The sequence below is a fragment of the Callorhinchus milii genome, unplaced genomic scaffold (genome assembly GCF_018977255.1).
Source record: "Callorhinchus milii isolate IMCB2004 unplaced genomic scaffold, IMCB_Cmil_1.0 Scaffold1, whole genome shotgun sequence".
Lineage (NCBI taxonomy): Eukaryota > Metazoa > Chordata > Chondrichthyes > Chimaeriformes > Callorhinchidae > Callorhinchus > Callorhinchus milii.
In genome coordinates, this window is record NW_024704742.1 from 114,445,109 (window position 1) to 114,464,970 (window position 19,862).

A 19,862-nucleotide genomic window follows, 5' to 3' on the forward strand; every position below is an offset into this window, starting at 1 on the left:
TCTGCTTTGTATTTTCTTTGGAATGAAGTAATTTAGCATATCTTTATTGTTTTCTTAGTTTTCACAAATATTATTACAAGAATGGAATGCATTTTAACCCTTTAACTGCAGGCAGGTTCTATAACAACTACAACAACCAAATTACATTTGAAAGTGCCTTCCATGTCGGGAGGACGTCCCAAGGCGCTGAACAGTCAGGGATCGGGGCTCGAGAGTGGCGATGCAGGATTGGGATGAGGGAGGGCGGAGAGGTAGGAGGGAGACTGACGGCACGGTCGAAAAGGAGGGTCTTGAGTTGTGTCCTGAAGGAGGCAAGAAAGGGAGCAAAGCGAAGGGATTGTGGGATGGAGTTTCAAAGAATGGGGGCAGAGAGGCTGAAAGCCCGGCCACTGATGGTAGGGCGGGTCTGGTGGGAGACAGGGAGCAGGCAGGAGCCTGCTGATCGGAGGGAGCAGACTGGTTGATAGCGTAACCCTATCAGGTCAGAGATGTAGGAGGGGCAGGACCGTGGAGGGCCTTGAAAGTGAGGATGAGGATTTTGAACTCTATCCACTGAGGGAATGGGGAGCCAGTGGAGCCGGGCGAGGGTGGAGGCGATGGGGTCACGGAGCCCGGTGCGGGAGAGAAAATGAGCTGCAGCATTCTGGATGATCTGCAGCTTGCGGAGGGAAGAGTTGGGGAGGGCGACAAGAAGGGAGTTTCCATAGTCGAGCCTTGAGGTGACGAATGCGTGTATGAGGGTTTCGGCGGCCTGAGGAGTGAGGCAGTGGCGGAGTCGGGCAAAGTTGCAGAGGTAGGGCAAGGCAGAGCGGGTCAAGGCATGGATGTGGGGGAGAAAGAACAGTTAATTAAAATCAGGACAACCGATTATTTTCAACTCCCACACTGTAACGCTCAAAATAATGCTAACAGGAATACTGCCACCACATCAGCAGTAGCTTTACTATGTAGGGTTAACTTAAACATCAAGCATAAAGTCCCAAGTTGCTATTCAAGATTTTTTTGGGGTAGGTTGGGTGTCTGACTCATGTGGAAAAACATCACCACTCTTAAGAATACCCAAACCATTCTGGAAGTTCCATGTCTGCCGCCTACACATGGGAATTTCTGTCTGGAATGGAATACTCGCTCCCTCCCCGGAGGAACTTCTCCCCCTGAGACATTACGCGTCCTTCACGCGTAACGTTTCACAGCGCAATTAGTAACAACCTGTTCCCAATGCCCTGGAGGGTATCAGGAACAGGTTGGCAAGAGCCAAGGTTTGGGGACCCCAGAATGTGAATTGGTGTGCTGCTGGAGTTTAACCAGCTAAAACCACACAGCTTGCCATTGAAAGCACTGCCTGGCAAACTCATTGTTTATCCAGCTATGACCAGTCTACCTGTTAAGGGTTTGTCTTGCCAGATTAACGGGAGCTGAGTGGAAAGAATCCCTGCCATCAGTCTGCCCTTCCATGTTCTGTCAATGAGCCATTCTGGTTGGCCTGTCATTAGCAGTTCACTAGAATTAGTACTGCAGACTCTCTTGGCTCAGGAACTGGACATAACATAACTACTGAGACTACCACAGAAATTGATAGTGCTATTTTCAATAAAAAGTTTTATTTCTTTGTCTCTTGTTTTAGTCCAACATTTTCCTATCCTTTCTCTCCTATAAGTTATCTTTAGCTTCTGTCTTCCCAACCCCACTTGGGAGTTCAGTCCAGATTGAAACATTTGCAATAAATCATCCATAAAATGGCTCCAAGCCCCATATTTTTGAGCCAATTGAATGGCAGTGATCTCAAGATTGTCACATTATAAATGTTTTTTTTCAGCATCTAAAGAAGGGAAGGAATTGCCAATCATTGCATATACGATCAGTAGCATCCAGGAGAATAGCATGCACGGTCGAATGGACCATAGTACACAAAGGGTTAATATTCCCTTCGATGTCATGTTAGTGTTTCTCAACTCCCCCAGAGGTTACCATTTTGAAAATCTCTTAAACAGAGGATTCAACGGAATCACAGCGAGAATAGTGTGTACTCACCCTTACATAAATCCCAGGCAATTTATTTATTTTCCATCTGTTGGTTTTCTTCAGTAATTGTAGTTACAAGCCTCGATAGGGGAGCTATCCTTCCATACATTTTACAGGAGTAGACATACTGGAGTGACAGCTGGCAAGTAGATTCTCTTGCAATGCATCTGCTCTGCCTCATTGGTGGCAATGGGATGTGTTTAAAGAATAATTGATGGAACTTTTTTTTCTCTCTATCATTCTTCAGCCTCTGCTAAATACTGTTTTAAAAAAACTACCCTCAATGTATCTGTAAGAAGACTGAACCCATTAATACCTATGATGTGGAACACATTAGCTTCAAGGGAATCATCTTATCCTACATTATTTGAGCAGGTGTCAGCCTGACTCAGTTGAATCAGGAAATTGTGGGTTCAAGCCCTATGTTGGGAGTTTGAACTCACGGTTGACGTTGACATTCTAATACAGTGTTGCGGGTGCGCTGCATTGTTCAAAGTGTGAAGCAAGGTCCCGTTTGCTTGTTCAGGTGGACATTAAAGATCCCATGGCACTATTTGAAAAGAGGTGTACTGGCCTCCAGATAAAATTGATCATTCACTTCATGGCTCTTTTCAGGACATTGCTGTGCACAAATTGGCTACCATGCTTGCCTATAAACATACTTACTCATTACACTTTACAGAAAATTCAATGGAATGCTTTGAGAAACCTTGCCATGTGAATGGCATTTTTCAAATGTAAGAATTAGTATTATATCTTCTCTATAGTGGATGAGTACTGGGCTCCTATTATATCATGACAAAAATACTTAAGCCTGAACTAAAATTCTTCTTTAGTATTAAATTAATTGTGTTTTTTTTATTGAGAAACAGGTGAAAGGCCAACGCTATACTGCAGTATGACACCAACGATGAAAAGAGTTGTTGATATATTGAGATAAATCAAGAAGTAATGGTTAAATGATAACAAGCTTGATGTTTTGAAAAAAATAGATTATAGGAAGAGAGAAGACCTTGAAAGACAAGGAGTTTCATAGTGTTGAGATCTTGGGAAGAATGAGTTAGAGTAGGAAACAATATGATGAGTTTTGATTGCAAAACAGTAAGGTTATAGCAAGAAGGAAGAATATGTAGGATGACAATTTGGAGCTTAGGGAACACTAAATCATAGCTCAGAAGCGCAAAGATCAAATATTAGCAATGGTGAAACACAACAACTTGCATTTGTATAGCGCCCTTCACATGGGGTAGCATGTCAGGCCAGTCAGGAACCTGCGTATCTTGTTTGACGCTGAACTGTCCTTTCTCCCCCACATCCGCGTCATGACCAGCACTACCTACCACCGCCTCCGCAACATTGTCAGACTCCACCACTGCCTCACCCCTCAGGCTGCCGAAACCCTCACCTGTGCATTCGTCACATCAGTACTTGATTACGGGAACTCCCACCTCATCGGCCTTCCCAACTCTTCTCTTCACAAACTGCAGATCATCCAAAACTCTGCAGCTCGTGTACTCTCACGCACCAGGCTCCGTCACTCCCACCCTCACCCGCCTCCACTGGCTCCCCATCCCCCAGAGAATTGAGTTCAAGATCCTCGCCCTCACCTTTAAGGCCATCCATGGCCTTGGCCCCTCCTACCTCTCTGACCTGCTGACTCCCTACCAACCTGCCCACTCCCTCCGCTCATCGGGCTCCGGCCTCTCCATGTCTCCCACCCGACTCGCCCTACCATCGGTGGCCGGGCTTTCAGCCTCTCTGCCCCCACACTCTGGAATGCCATCCCACGGTCCCTTTGCCTCGTTTCTTCCCTTGCCTCCTTCAAGGCTGGTCTCAAGACCCTTCTCTTCGACCGTGCTTTCGGTCTCCCTCCCACCTCTCTGCCTTCCCTCATGCCTACACCACCTCTCCCCCATGCTTGGGCCCTGACACCTGACTGTTCAGCGCTTTGGGACATCTTCCCGACGTGAAAGGCGCTCTATAAATGTAATTCTGCTGTTGTTGTTGTAACATCCCGGAGCAATGTACAAGGATTGTTAGCGAAAGAGAGAAAAAATTGGAGGCTAGAGATAAAACAATGATCATCTATCAAAGTATGAAAAGAGTTCTAGAAGGCCCTCTCCAGATAAGGACACAGCATTGAAATACTCATTGGCAGGAATAGGCTAAATATTACTTTTTATCATTGGTTTAGGCGGTAAAGTCATCTTAGAGTATAAATCTAAGCCAAACACTTGTAGGTTTAAGCTATAGGTGCCAAGGCAAGACTGTTTGTATTGTACAATACAAAATTACATTTGTATAGCGCCTTTCATGTCAGGAGGACATCCCAAGGCGCTGGATGAATATTGTATTGTTCAGTCTTGGTTTAGCTGAATTAGCTGATCTCAGCGAGAGCAACGATAGGGATGGTTCTCCAAAGTGGCCACAGCTTCCATGACTTGCGAGGGAAACATTAGCCAGAGGTCCTTCTTTTGATTAATACATAGTTAATCCTGGCGGAAACTGCCTATGTGAACATGAGGACAGGATTGAGTTTAGCTTTGGTTACTCGCACAGGATTTTTTTCACTCAAAGGGTTGCGGAAATCTGGAATTCCTTTCCCCAAAAGGCTATGGATGCTGGATCAATTGGAATTTTCAAGACTAATGTCAATATATATGTATTAGGTAAGGGTATCAAGGGATATGGAGAAAAGGCAGGTAAATGGAGGTGAGGTATAGATCAGCCATGATCCAGTAGAATGGTGAAACAGGCTCGAGGGGCTGAATGAGCAACTCCTGTTTCTGTGTTCCTAGGATTACTATTGTAATAACGCATGATCAGTCAGGTAAAGTTAAACTGTCTCATGACAGTCTGATTCTAGGTCGTAGTGAGTGAACAAGTCAAAACTTGATGAATTCTGCTGCACAGTGATGAGAAGATCTGACTTTGAAGGATCAAAAAGCAATATTGCTATGGACACCATAAGCCAGTTATTCATGTTGTAACATTTCTGACACCTGCTTAAGATGCAAAAAATTAGAAGGATTTATTTTCCAGGCTGATATATCAAGAATGTCTGTTGGGGTAAGGTTTTGTGGATCTGCATCTTGTGCCTTCAGGGGAGGAAGCGACACATTCTGTGGCACAAAAAGAGACAAAGGTATTGTTAAATTTTATAATTAGTATTAATGTATTTTCAAATTGTTCATTGGCTGATTAATGGAAATCAAAGCCATTCATACTAATTCAAATTCAGTTTTGCATGTTATAAAGATACGGCTTCTGCAATAAAACCTTGGAACACAACAGAGCTATGGTCATTCCTTGTATTTAAATGGTACCAATGTTTCAGCAATTATCTCTTACACAGAACTTTTCTGTGTTCTTTGTACATGCGATAATATGAATTTACACAAATACCTCTAATGACCACAAATGTGCATATATTTTTACATTCGGTCTTTCATCCAAATGATGGTATATTCCATTCTTCAATCAAACATTACTATAAATTTTCAATCAGGATAACACTTCATTTCGTATAATGCCTTTAATGTCAGGAGGACTGGGAAAAAAANCACAAACAGTACGTTCTTTTGGGCAACTGAAATATCTGGCTCTGACTCATAGAGCTGAAAATTCTTAGAAGAATTCAATACTCACAGAAACAAATGGTTCATTGGGTTATAGCAAAATATTTGCTGCAGTTTTGTGCCAAGATGAAAAGTTGCAAAGATTCCGTGGAAAAGAGGTCTGGTGTCTAACCCTTTATGTTACGTTTAGGGAACCTTGTTCTTTCCACAAAGATCACAAGACACTTTTGGATGAAGGTCATTGGGACAATTTGACTTTATACTTGCAGAATATTGAACCTAACATTTTCCCATTAAAGCTTTGAGCTGCTATTAAGTGAGTCTTAAATGCAAATTTTCCGAACCTCTACAAATTTTCCCAGTGACCCACCCCAGGTATGTTTAACTTTGTGTGAAGAAATATTTCTTGGTGCCTGGTTTGAAATTGCTTTGGCAACTGTGACCTCTTGTCTTCTGCTTAACATATTTGAAAATATTGTTCAGGAATGCTCTTACCTTGTATACTTAGAATTGATGAGACTCTCAGCTGTAATATTGTAAAACAGTATAAAAACTAGGAGAATGGGGATTGGGTGACCACTGCATTACTTGCAGACACCCAAAAGGTCCAGTATAATGTGGGATGGAGAACATAATCACCAGCTGAATTGTGTTGGAACTCCAATAGCGAGACCACCTTGAGAAGATTATTTTTCAGCAATTCAATTCTTATGACTTTATAAATTCATCGATTTCAAATCAAGTCTGTCTGCCTTTTATGTTATTGTGGATTGTGAAGTAAGGAAACTTACCCAACGTTTCGCCCTGCCGGGAATCACACCAAGGTCTCTCGCTTGCGAGTTGAGGAATCTAACCACTGAGCTATAGGACCCAAATGTAAAAGTTTAACATCAACTTTTTTTAACAGGTGATATAGCCTGATGTTTAGTAACTCACCGACCAATTAACCCTGACTCCATCATGTTTAAATTGTTTAGGAAAATTTAAAATGCAGTTTTCCTTGTTAAATTACAGAAGTGGCTAAACATTTTCTCTGTTTATTGCCCATTGATATAATTCTGGATGGATTTTCAGTTGAAATAAACTTTCCAGTAAAATGTACCATTCAGAACACTTCATTCTACAATAACATCCTATCTGGTTAGCAGATGCAGAATTGTTCAAGGTAATGCTGGAAAACATCCATCTGGACCTTTTATATGAAGAGAAAAACCTGGTTCATCTTTGGGTTAGAAGGCATTGCTACCGAATGAAAGATTTTGCTAGTGCCCTTGGCTGAAGAATTGTAACATTAAGAAATGGATTTCTTCAGGAAAAGTACAGGTAACATGTCAGAAATTCACATCAGAGAACTTAACTGCAGAAATTTACATTTGCTTTCGGATAGGGTGAGTTCTCCTTTGAAAAACATTGATGTTTTGTGGCAAAAAGCATCTGCCATATTTATTTATAGGCAGAGAAGAATGCCCCTTACAGTGTTGACAGATATGTTTTGTGCACAAAAACTGCTTTAATTCACCATAAACATGTTATCATGGTCAACTAAAATTGTAAATGTATGCATGTATGCATTGAATATATTTTGGTTGTCATGGCCCTTCTTGTTTACCTTTGCTACAGTTGCTGGTGGAACATATTTACTTCATATCTACAAGGGGCAGAAAACCCCCAAGGGAGTATTTACATATCTTTGTAGGGAGACGCCAAGCAGGTACAGAAGTATTACATTGAACTCTCCACTTGAGAATGTGGGCCTTCATTCAACAATTCGATCTGGTTTCTAGGCAATACTTCTGCATTTCAATCGATTATGTAAAGTAGGAAAATCAGACATTCGAGACAAATCACTTCCTATATCAGTTACAACAACAACAACAAGATTACATTTGTAAAGTGCCTTTTGTGTCGGGAGGACGTACCAAGGCGCTGAACAGTCAGCGATCAGGAACCGACCGTAGGGGGCAGGGTTGGGATGAGGGAGGGCAGAAGGGATAGGAGGGCAGCTGAAGGCAAGGTCAAAAAGTAGGGTCTTGAGTCGTGCCTTGAAGGAGACAAGAGAAGTAGTAAAATGAAGGGAATGTGGGATGGAGTTCCAAAAAGTGGGGGCAAAGAGGCTGACAGCTCAGCCACCGATGGTAGGTCGGGCGGGAGACATGGAGCAGTCCGGAGCCTACTGAGCAGAGGGAGTGGATAGGTTGATAGGGGGTCAGCAGGTCAGAGATGTAGGAGGGGGCAAGGCCGTGGAGGGCCTTGAAAGTGAGGACAAGCATTTTGAATTCTATCCTCTGAGGGAAGGAGAGCCAGTGGAACCGGGCAAGTGTGGGGGTGATGGGGTCATGGAGCCTGGTGCAGGAGAACTGCAGCTTCTGGATGATCTGCAGCTTAATAATAATAATTCTTGCATTTGATACAGCACTTTTCACGTCTTCTAGACATCCCAAAGCGCTTCACAAAATATACTGTAAAGTGAATTGACTGTATATTTGTGGGCGAAACACGGCCGCCAATTGCGCACAGCGATGTCCCACAAACAGTCGTGGATTGAAAATGACCAATTTATTATTGTTTTGATTTTTGGAGGGATTATTATTAGGCGTGTGGAGTAAGGAAACTTGCCCAAGGTTTCGCCCTGCCTGGAATTGAACTCAGGTCTCTCACTTGCAAAGCGAGTGCTCTAACCACTGAGCTACAGGACTCCACAACTTGTGGAGGGAAGAGTTGGGAAGGGCCATAAGGAGGGAGTTTCCGTAGTCGAGCGTTGAGGTGACGAATGGTTAGGCATGGATTATGATCACCATGAAGTGACATCCATGGAGATGTCCACAAGCTAGTTTGTGGTGGGCTATTCATGATAACAACAACAACTTGCATTTATATAGTGCCACTCACGCAGGTTAGCATCCCGGAGAGCTTGATAGGACAATAATAATAATAATAATAATCCTTGCATTTGATATAGCGTTTTTCACGTCTTCTCGATGTCTCAAAGCGCTTCGCAGAATAGACTGTAAAGTATAGATAAAGTATAAAGGTTAGGATATGATAGGAAGTCAATAGCATTGATGCAGTGGAACAAGTTGCTAAATTGAGAAAATAGGGAAAGATACATTTTTATTTTAAATGTGATGGTACGTAAAGATGCATTGGGGTGAAAAAATTGTCAGTGCATCCATTTCAAATGAATGATGCTCATTCCTATACACTGAACTTCAGTTACAGGAGAAACAGTGCAAGACTCCTGTGCTGTGCAGACAGAAAACAACAAATATGTCTTTATCTTAGTGTCTGAAGTGGACATACTGCTTTTGAATGACATTCTACTAATACTTTATCTGAGACTTGGCCAAATATGAGGTATAATTGAATTTGAATGAATATGAGAAATAAGTCTTCTTTTGTGTTCACTGCTTTGCCAGGATGCCATAATGTGCTTCTTTGCAACAGAAATATACGCTCATATTTATCTTATAAATAATAATAATAATTTGCAGTTATATAGAGCTTTACATGTAAACTAAACATCCCAAATTGCTTTACAAAATATAATTGATTACCAATGAAAGTGAATGTTGTTACTCATAGGCAAACGTGGCAACCAATCTACTTAATTGAGCAATAAAATGGCTAATGTAACATTTCACTTTTTTTAATTGTATTGTGTAAATTAAGTATAGTTTAGATAAATCAATGTAGCATTTTTTTTACTGCTCCAAGCTTAAAAGTTAACATTTACAAATGTATGTAATCAGCTGCATTTCAGGATCTCATACATATATGATTCATATGAGTTATTTTTAGAGTCAAGGTACAATATCAGATGTTGACCATCCCATGTTGGAAACAGTTAGCTTTATTAATATGTACAGTTCTACATTTTTGAGAATGGAGGAAGACTTGGTCTTTCACTGCTTTATCCTGTGCTCCAAAAGCTAACAATGATATGTGCAACCAGAACAACTTTAATTGATCCTCAATCCACACAACAGCAAGAAACCTCATCATCACTCAAAGGTATTATAAAGTCAGCCTACGCTAAGTAACAAGGTTTATCTAATTGTTGCAGTAATACTAATTTTGAAATATCTGGTTATGTGTGTGAATAGAATGATAATTTTAGCAAAATGTATTGTACCCTTCTTGATGTGAAGTCTACAGAATGGTCATTTAATCCTCACCATTGTTGTTTGTGTGCTCTACAATTTGAGTTAGACAGATCTTCTACATCAAATAGTGGGGCACATCAAGCTTCCTCTTCTCCTCAATGAAATAATAAATAATCGCTTACTTCCTCTGCTGGTTCAATTATTTCCTTTTTAGGAATTACTTATTCTACAGACTATGCTTCTTCTTTGCATTACTGATGATGAAGTGTTTTTACTGTACTTGAAAATGTTAAACTTTTTCAATGCTTTTTCTTGGAACAAGAACTATATCAAGATGTCATAGCAAGGTACTATATCAAATGCAAGGATTCTTATGATTATTACTTACTATTGCATAATGCTGCTAGCAGTCCTCAGCACCAATGTAGTTGCAGGGCTATAACAAAAACAACGACTTTTATATAGTGCCCTGCATGTGGGGTAGTATCTCGGGAGTGCTTAATAATAGCCTGGTTTGATACTGAGACAAGGCGGTGACTGTGGGCATGGTCGAAGAGGAAAGTCTTCAGGTAGATAGGGAAAGATTGAGGCAGGGAGTTCCAATACCTATCTCATTTGCTTGACTTTACTTTAAAAAAGCAGAAGTGATAAGAAATGGAAAAGAGGAGCAGGAAGAGCTTCTGAATGTCCATTTCCAGTTTCCTTGCTCTTCAACCTTTTCTTAAAAGGCTTGGAGAGGGAGATCTTAGAGGTGAATAATACAAGGATAAACAGCATTCAAAGTACATAAGCCAGAGTGTGGCAGATGGATTTTAATATAGGTAACTGTGAGGTAATACATTTTGGAGCAAGAAGTGTTAAAATAGGAAAGGGAGATATCTGGGATTGATTATTGTTTATTTACTGAAGATTTCCAGTCATTGTGAAGCTGGTGTCAACAAACGAATCAAATCCAAGGTTGCATCTTGTGGGTATTTGACCATATTTTACATAGCTATTTTAACCTTCTCATATTAACATTGCTAATGGCATATATGGAATATTATAAGCAATTTTGGACACCTTCCCTTCAAAAACTGTCATTTGGAAAAGGTTCAGTGTGAATCCATGTATCGGAATTCTAAACCATTTGGATAGGATTGTAAAGTGAATTGTATTTTCCTTAGAAAATAAGACTGAGGTGGGGAACATGATGCAGGTCTGTAAAATGATGAGAGGCACAGATGATTTAGATGTAAGCAAACTATTTGACAGACTGTGAGAGCAGAACAACATACATTTAAAATGAAAAAGCCTTGTGTAGCACTGGAGATTAGAAGAGATATTTTTCTCACAGAATAATGGATATGTGAAACTGATTCCCAACAAAAGCAGTCAATACCATACTGCTTCAAAGCGAACTGCTTGGGAATGTGTAGATATAAGGACAGAAGAAGACTGAGATGAACAAGTCCTGTGCTGTACATAGAGATTTGTACAGTGTTGGTGTTGGAGGTGGAGGAGGTGAGAGAAGGTGTTTCTTTGTTGAAAAAAGGAGGTCAGGTTTGAATGGGGATGAACATTTTGGAGTTGCTGGTTTATTACCGTTGAGGATCAGTTAAATATCAATGTAGGATAGCCACAGGGGACAGAGTGAGTGGGCTGGAGTCCGCACTAGAAAAGGGTTTGATAGGCAAAATGGCTAGATTTTCTCATTCCATACTTTTGTTCTCATGTTCTAATAGTTAGACATACATAGATCAAGCCCCTTGGCCTCATTGCAACATTTTCCTTATATGATTTCTGACAAGCCTACAGATACATTGATTGTTGGATTCAGTAATATTTGTTCCATCACTATTGCTTATATTAACATGTACCAGATCACTGAACCTCAGAATCAATTAAGAATAGAGTCCAGCAGTCATGAGCGAGATGTATAGCATTTCATTGACCAGCTCTGCTATTCTCCCTTGTTCCTGTTCAATTCAAATGTGAGTGGCACTCTGGGTGTCCAATCTTTTACTTTCCACTGGATTCCGTTGAGAGAACCAGGGTTTCATTTATTCTTAATAAAATGAGTTAGGTTGCTTAGAGCGCTGACAGTCATCTGCTACTACGTTCAGCAGTCTTATATGTGATGATCCACATTAGCGATTAATAGCATTTAGACACCAGTTGTAACAGAACTTAGTTACTAGATCCTGCAGAAGGGTGTTTTCCATTCTTAAACATATAAATGCAAAGTATTGTCAACCAGTTTGCCACCAAACTTATGAATGCTGAATTACATCTGCTAAAAGTAGATACAACGTAACTGCAAAAATGTATTTAAAAGGCACATAAGAAATTGCTTTAATCACATTTACACACTAATCAGAGTTGCATGAGTGGATACTTAAAACACATTACATTTCCAAATGCTCTTCACATTTAGCAAACAGGCTGCAAGCCCTTAAATGTCAAAATCTAGGAGTCTTTTGAATTCATTGACTTGTTCACGAGAAATGCAATTGTTCAAACGCTAACAGGATTTCGGAGGGGTTAAAAACAATGGAGATGAGGGGAGCTATTTTATAACCTCAGATAAGGATGATGAAATATTGACTTTGGGGATGAATTAGAAAGAAGGGGGAGCGATGCTCAGTTTGATTCTGCGCCCCTGGTTTTCAGATTACTTTTTTTTCCCCGAAGCAAAGTGTGCAGCATCTCTGACAATAAAATAGCATCGAGAACTCCGGGTTTTCAGAGCAGCCCGTCTCTAATAAGGTCGAACTAGGAAAGAAGTTTTACGGCGAGTAGAAGCAACTCCCTCTGCTGCATCAACAACTACTACTAATATATTCTTTCATATTTTCGGAGCGCGCAGCCCGAGACGATGAGGGGGGGTTTTTAATCTCGCTTTAACATTTGGCGGGCAGGGTGAATAAAATGCAATGCATCGGGACGCCGACGCGGGCTCTTATTTTATGTAACTTTCTTTTTAAGGTTGCAATAAAACTGTAGATCTCAAAACGGGACGAATGTGACAAGCCACTGCGAAATGGGGCTGCTGTTAGCGCAGAGCGGAGCGGAGCAGAGCAGCGAGGCTGGGGCTGGGGGCTGGGCTGCTGGGGGGGGGCTGGGCTGCTGGGGGGCTGGGCTGCTGGGGGGGGCTGGGCTGCTGGGGGGGCTGGGCTGCTGGGGAGGGCTGGGCTGCTGGGCTGGGGGGGGCTGGGCTGCTGGGGGGGGCTGGGCTGCTGGGGGGGCTGGGCTGCTGGGCTGGGGGGGGGCTGGGCTGGGGGGGGCTGGGCTGCTGGGGGGGCTGGGCTGCTGGGGGGGCTGGGCTGCTGGGGGGGCTGGGCTGCTGGGGGGGCTGGGCTGGGGGGGCTGGGCTGCTGGGGGGGCTGGGCTGCTGGGGGGGGCTGGGCTGCTGGGCTGGGGGGGGCTGGGCTGCTGGGGGGGGCTGGGCTGCTGGGGGGGCTGGGCTGCTGGGGGCTGGGGGGGGGGCTGGGCTGCTGGGGGGGGCTGGGCTGCTGGGGGGGCTGGGCTGCTGGGGGGCTGGGCTGCTGGGGGGGCTGGGCTGCTGGGGGGGGCTGGGCTGCTGGGGGGGCTGGGCTGCTGGGGGGGCTGGGCTGCTGGGGCTGGGGGGGCTGGGCTGCTGGGGGGGCTGGGCTGCTGGGGGGGGCTGGGCTGCTGGGGGGGGCTGGGCTGCTGGGGGGCTGGGCTGCTGGGGGGGGCTGGGCTGCTGGGGGGGCTGGGCTGCTGGGGGGGCTGGGCTGCTGGGGGGGCTGGGCTGCTGGGGGGCTGGGCTGCTGGGGGGGCTGGGCTGCTGCTGGGCTGGGGGGGGCTGGGCTGCTGGGGGGGGCTGGGGGCTGGGCTGCTGGGGGGGCTGGGCTGGGGGGGCTGGGCTGCTGGGGGGCTGGGCTGGGGCTGGGCTGCTGGGGGGCTGGGCTGCTGGGGGGGCTGGGCTGCTGGGGGGGCTGGGCTGCTGGGGGGGCTGGGCTGCTGGGGGGGGGCTGGGCTGCTGGGGGGGGCTGGGCTGCTGGGGGGGCTGGGCTGCTGGGGGCTGGGCTGCTGGGGGGGCTGGGCTGCTGGGGGGGGCTGGGCTGCTGGGGGGGGGCTGGGCTGCTGGGGGGGGCTGGGCTGCTGGGGGGGCTGGGCTGCTGGGGGGGGCTGGGCTGGGGGGGGGCTGGGCTGCTGGGGGGGGCTGGGCTGCTGGGGGGGGGGCTGGGGGGGGCTGGGCTGCTGGGCTGGGGGGGGGCTGCTGGGGGGGTCTGGGCTGGCCTGGGGGGGGCTGGGGCTGGGGGGGCTGGGGCTGGGGCTGGGTTGCTGGGGTGTGCTGGGCTGGGGGGGCCTGGGTGCTGGGCTGGGGGCTGGGGCTGGGGTGTGCTAAGCTGGGAGTTGGGGTGTGCTGGGCTGTGGGTTGGGGTGTGCTGGGCTGGGGGCTGTGGCTCTGGGCTGCTGGGGCTGGGCTGGGGCTAGGCTGGGGTGTGCTGGGCTGAGGGGGGCTGGGGGCTGGGGGGGGGGGGGGCTCAGCCGCTGTCCACTGTCACTGGACATTAACACTTGTGCTTTCACAATGAGCTCCACTGTTGGGTTGACTCTCTCTCTCCCTGTCCTCCTGCTCCAGCAGAGGGGTCATCATAAACCAAACCAAACCGAAGCAAATCAATGTGCTTTGAGCGAAACACACGCTCTCGTGTTCTTTCAGAGCCCTCAGAGAAGGGTATTTTTCATCGCTGTCCTCACACACTGTGTGTATGTGTGTATGTTGGGGGGGGCTCAACCCTGCAAACAATGGGCTCATAAAATAACCCTCTACCCTCTGCTCCCTCCCTCCCTTCATAACACCCACATGTTTGACCAGCACTGTGCATTGGGGTTTCTATCCGCAAAGTAACAGTGTTTGAGGGATCATATGGTTTGGGATTGTTTTCCTTGTGCATTTGATCGCACACACACACACACAAGAGGCATAAGGCACCAATGCACAGACAGCCACACGGATTGCACCGCAAAACAATAAGACTCAAACTATCTTTATTTGACCTCAAGAGTGAGGGATTTTTTTGTTTTCGTCTTGGTTTCTCGCACAGACCCAGCAAAGGTCTCTTCTTGTGCGTCAATGTTTCAACCGTAGGAATGACTCACTCGGACAACAGGTTAAATCATTTCTGTTGTTTGGGAGCAGCAGAACACGTCGCTCTCTCTGTACTGTGCTGTACTGGAGCAGTTGCAGAGATGAATGTGCACTTCTTTTTGAAGATGGTTTGCAGGACTGCCCACTCTTACCATTGCCTATCTGCATCTGATTCCCCCTCCTCTACCCCCCACCACAGGGAATACAGAACACTTATTTTTAAAATGGAACTTTTTGGGTTACCCTGACACTTATCTGTGTCTCCAGGTTAACACTTGAAGATTGAGACGGAACCTATTGTTAACGCTGCCTTAGCCAGCAGAGTGTCTGATATTGTTGGCATTTGCCGAGGAATACAAAGATCGTACTGTGATCACAAACCAAAAAATTAAATTGCAGTTCACGGCAATAACTAGTTCTCGGGTAAAATCATTTTCCACCTGATTGTTTAGAATCTTCCCTAAAGCTGTTACCCTATGTGACGGACACTATATAAATACAAGTTCTTGTAATAAGCCCGTAGGCCTGGCTGAGTTGGTAGCCCTCTCTCTCACTCTTGCCTCCAATTCAGACGGTTGTGGGTTCAAGCCCCAAGTGGGGTCTTTGAGCTCAGTCTAGGCCGACACTCCAATGCAATGCTGGGAAGGAAGCATTGTATTGTTGGAGGTGCCATCCTTTGGATGAGCTGTTAAAATGTTTAATGTCTGCCTGTTCAGGAGGATGTTAAAGATCCCATTGCATTATTCAAAAAGAGAAGGGAGTTTCTTCCTTTGTCCTGGTGAAGAACCCCTCCCTCCCCGCCCCCAACCCGACAAAATTCATCATTCACTTTGTGTCTGTTTGTGGGCCAATGCTGTGCACAAATTGGTTGCTGCATTTGCTTACAAATACAGAGTCGTCACAATTGACAGTAATTCCTTTGAAGCCCTTTGAGACTGCGCAACAATGTGATAAGGAGTTATATCAAAATTTCTCTATTCTCTCCCCAAGGTTAACTATCTACATACACACGGCCCTTCTCAGTTTGCAGGTTCTGTCCAAGACATACATGGCATAAATGTTGCTGTTTTATATATCCAAGAAGAGTGAAACCTGTCCCTTCTCTGTTTTTCCTATTATCCTGATAGTGCTGGAATAATACCATCATTATTTTACTGGGCAGTTATTTAAACTGGAGTGCAAATTATATGAGATGCACGCACTACCATGAAGGACTGTGGGTGGGGGTTGGGAGGCTTGAGAGAAGAACTCAGTGTACATTTTCAGTTTCGCTAACAAATATACAGTCAATTCACTTTACAAAATATTCTGTGAAGCGCTTTGAGACGTTGAGAAGACGTGAAAAGCGCTATATCAAAATGCAAGGATTATTACATGCCCCTGAAGCACATGTAACTCTGCCAGTGTGTTTTCTCCTGACAAAATATGTTAAAGCTTCAGTGAAGAAGAAAGTAAATTAAAGACAGATGTGTATCAGTGATAATTATGTTTTGAGTGTCACAAAAAACAATGTTAAGATCAGAAGAATATAGGTCAAGCTGGCACTGACAGTATTATGCTACACTTTTAAGGGCGGCAAAAGGAAATTCACAGCAAGGCACCATCCCAAAACTACAGTACAAGCGCATAAGATCACCTGGCTTTGTTAGAGTATGACTGGGACTAATTGAGCTTCAACAATCAGCAGGTTTCTAGGACTGAGTAAATAATATCTGCGTAAGATTCCAGTAGCCTTAAGTTGGAACCAAAGTTGCGTATATCGATGGAAGGAAAATATTTTCCATTCAGGCGTTAATACATTTACATTGGTCTTGTAAGCAGCTCGGTGTACCTTTCTGAGAATAAGATTCGAGTTCTAGAGATTTTTTTGAGAAATGTTAGACTCCAGCAGTGTCAGTGGATCAGTACCAACCAAATGTTTATTGCTCGGTTGCCCCGTCAGTGTGTTGAAATTGGCATAATACTTTGTAGTTGACTGAAATTTTAAATTGCTGCTGTCTGCTTCCAACTTTGTTGGAGATTGTAGTGTTTTGTGCTCTATGAAAACAGATTACAGAATACCAACTCTGTCTTCCCATGACAGTCTATTAAAGTGTCATAGCTTCAACCACCCTCTGTCAACCGATCTATTCTTCTCCACCTCCATTCCACTCACCTTCATGGTCCTGTCCTTACCTGGTTTCATTCTTACCTACCCCAACATCTCCACTTCATATCTGCCAATGGCTTCTCCTCCCGCTCCAACACCATCATGTGTGACGTTCCTCACGGCTCTTTCCTTGGTCCTCTCCTCATTAATATTTACATGCTCCCGCTTAGTGGTGTCATCTGCAACCATGGGTTAACTTCCACCCATATGCAGATGACACTCAACTCTATCTCTCCACCTCTTCCTTCAATTCCAGGGCCTGCTGTTCTGATTGATTGCCTGTCGGACATTAAGGCAAATGCCCGCCACTACCTCTCTCTCCAGGTCAATGAGACCCATATTCATGCTTTTATAATGTCCAGACTTGACTACGCCAACTCTGCTTGTGGACTTCCCAACTCTTCCCTCCATACAAGCAGCAGACCATTTAGAATTCTGAAGTTCATGTCCCTTCCCACACTGGGCTCCGCAAGCCAATCACCCCCGTCTTTGCCTGGTTCCACTGGCTCCCCATCCCCCAGAGGATCAAGTTCAAGATCTTTGTCCTCACTTTTAAAGACCTCACAGTCTTGCTGCACCCTACGTTGTGACCTTCTAAAATCTTACCAACCCACTCACACCCTCCGCTCAGCAGGTACTGGCCTGCTTCCTGTCCCTGCCTTGCCCGGCCCACCAACGGTAGTTGGGCCTTCCATCTTTCTGCCCTCATTCCATTCCAGAGTTGCTTCATCTCATTCCTTCCTCTTCTCTTTCAAGGTCCGTCTCAAGACTCTCTTTGATTACGCCTTCAGTCATCTTCCCACCCCCACTCCCCTTGGCCCCTATCCCTTGCAAATCCAACCCCCAGCTCAGATGCAAAAACCCTCAATTGTCCAGCACCTTGGGACATCCTTCTGATGTGAAAGGTACTATATAAATGCAATTTGTTGTAGTTCTTATTATATGTTCTTGCCCTTTATATAAAGAAAAATTTCCTGATTTCTATCATAAACTTGTTCTTCATAACACTGAATCTATTTCCTTGTCATTCTGCCTTGTCATACCTAAAAGTTCTGTTCTGGGATTACTTTTCTAACCAGTTCAGCAACTTTGTAAGATTCCCTTTGAGACCTCTCTTGAAGAGTTCTTACTTATTTAGTTAGCTATTCCTGAAAGCTCATTTCTCTGACACTGAGGATCAATTTGGCCACTCTCTCATGTATTGCAGAGCTCTAGGGCCCAAGCAGTTTATGTCATACAAAAAAGTAGTCAACACACAGCCTGATCAGAGTCCTGTACAGATTGAGTGTGACATCTAGTGATCTTAACTTAACAGATTTGGCAATGCAACCCAGAAATCTGTTTGCGTATATCAATCTTGGTTCCAGTGTGGAAAAAGGCTGAAATTACCATCAAGTTAGCTTGAACGTTGTTTGAAGATAAAACAAAAAGGTATTATTATTCACTGATTTATGTAACTGTAGTTAGCACAATTCTACTTCTTAATAGAAATAATGTAGACAGAACAGTGATTAATTCTGAAATATTAAATGGATGCAGTAATAGAGCACATACATCTTGGAAAATAAAAACCTAAATGGGGTAGAGGAGCAAAGGAACCTAGGGGTACACATACACAATTCACTAAAAGTAGCAACCCAGGTTAATAAAGCCATATAAAAAAAAACAGGCATTGGGATTCATTTCTAGAGGGATAATGGCCATGGCATGAATTACCAATTTTATCTGGAAGATTGTTGGTAATGACACCGGGAGAGACTCCCTTCTTTTTTCAAATAGTGCCAAGGGCTCTTTAACCTCCATCTGAATAGGTAGACTTGTACCTATGATGGAGTCCTGTAGCTCAGTGGTTGGAGAATTCGCCTGGCAAACGAGACACCTGGGTTCATTTCCAGGCAGGTCAGGGCGAAACCTTGGGCAAGTTTCCTTACTCCACACGCCTAATAATAATCCCTCCAAAACAAAACAATAATAAATTTGTCATTTTCAATCCACAACTGATAGTGGGACACTGCTGTGCACAATTGGCTGCCGCGTTTCGCCCACAAATATACAGTCAATTCACTTTACAGCATATTCCATGAAGTGCTTCGAGACGTCGAGAAGAGGTGAAAAGCGCTATATCAAATGCAAGGATTATTATTATATATTATAGACATGTACTCAGTTTAACAGGAAGCAATGAACATCTCATCCTAAGGATTGCACCTCCAGCACTAAAAACGCTCACCCAGAATTGGCACTAAACTGTCAGCTTGGACTGTGAGCTCAAAGTCCCATTTTGGAGCTTTTACTCATAATCACCTGACCCAGTGATAAAAGTGCTACTAACTGAGCCAGGCTGACGTCTGACACCGGATTGCAAGAATGTAAGTATGTGACACATGACTGAAAATTGGTGATGCAATGTATCCTATCTGGCAAAAGGTACATGAAAAAGCAGAGCTGAGATGATTGGGCTTGTGGGTAGTGGATGACCTAAATAAGAACGAACAGGGAAACTCTTGCAAAAACTGCAGAAAAAGCATAATAACAAGCTCTAGAGACATCTGTGGGTACAACAACAACATTTGTATAGGGCCTTTCACGTCGGGAGGACGTCCCAAGGTGCTGGACAGAGTACAGAATTTCTGACCCGATCTGGGTTGGGAGGGGTTAAGGGAGCGGAGGGGAAGGGGGGTGGCCGATGGCATGGTCGAAGAGGAGGGTCTTGAGGAGGGACTTGAAGGAGGCTAAGGAGGGGGGAGTTCCAGAGGTTGGGGGCAGGGTGGCTCAAGGCTCTCCCGCCAATGGTGGGGCGGGTGGGGCGGGGGATGTGGAGCAGGCCAGAGGCAGCTGAGCGGAGGGAACAGGCGGGTTGGTATGGGCTTAGGAGGTCACAGAGGTAGGGTGGGGCGAGGCCATGGAGG